At 53.9% G+C, this 967-nt stretch overlaps 1 pseudogene; it reads left to right on the forward strand.

The window, feature by feature from the left end:
* The window catches only part of LOC126513290 (phosphoglycerate mutase 1-like), a 7,995-nt pseudogene extending 7,235 nt beyond the window's left edge, over positions 1 to 760 (forward strand).
* Positions 761 to 967: the final 207 nt, after the last annotated feature.

Consider the following 967-nt stretch of genomic DNA (forward strand, 5'->3'; position numbering starts at 1 on the left):
AGAGAGAGAAAAAGAGAGAGAGAGAGAGAGAGAGAGAGAGTAAAAAAAAAATTAAATTGATCTGCTGCATCCCCTTGCCTATCCTCATCCTGCACAGCGAGAGCACCTGGAACCTGGAGAACCGCTTCAGCGGCTGGTATGATGCGGACCTCAGCCCTGCGGGCCATGAGGCGAAGCGCGGCAGACAGGCGTTGCTAGATGCTGGCTATGAATTCGACATCTGCTTCACCTCCGTGCAGAAGAGAGCATCCGGACCCTCTGGCCAGTCCTGGATGCCATTGACCAGATGTGGCTGCCAGTGGTCAGGACCTGGCGCCTCAATGAGCGACACTATGGGGGTCTGACTGGGCTCAATAAAGCAGAAACTGGGGCTAAGCATGGTGAGGCACAGGTAAAGATCTGGAGGCGATCTTACGATGTCCCACCAATGCCGATGGAGCCTGACCATCCCTGTGAGAACCTGAAGGACACTATTGCCAGAGCACTGCCCTTCTGGAAGGAAGAGATGGTCCCCCAGATCAAAGAGGGGAAGAGAGTCCTGATTGCGGCCCATGGCAACAGCCTTCGGGGGATCGTCAAGCATCTGGAGGGTTTCTCAGAAGAGGCCATCATGGAGCTGAACCTGCCAACTGGCATTCCCATTGTCTATGAATTGGACAAGAACTTGAAGCCCGTTAAACCCATGCAGTTCCTGGGACATGAAGAGACCATGCGGAAAGCCATGGAAGCTGTGGCCACTCAGGGCAAGGCCAAGAAGTGAAGGCGTGTAGACAGACTTCTACCCCGAGACCCTCCTCCCTGCCTGTCTCTGCCTCCTGCGCCCTTCCCAGCACCCGTCACAGACTCCACGTTTAGGATCTTAAGTTTAAGTTGTAGCTGCAGATGGGGACCCATGGCTCCCATTTTGTTTTAGTATTTTATCCCCTGCACCCACTCCCTTCATAGAATCTAGTCAGAGTAACACCTC

The sequence above is a fragment of the Alexandromys fortis genome, unplaced genomic scaffold, assembly GCF_014885135.2.
Source record: "Alexandromys fortis isolate MF-2015 unplaced genomic scaffold, M_Fortis_MF-2015_v1.1 scaffold_127, whole genome shotgun sequence".
Lineage (NCBI taxonomy): Eukaryota > Metazoa > Chordata > Mammalia > Rodentia > Cricetidae > Alexandromys > Alexandromys fortis.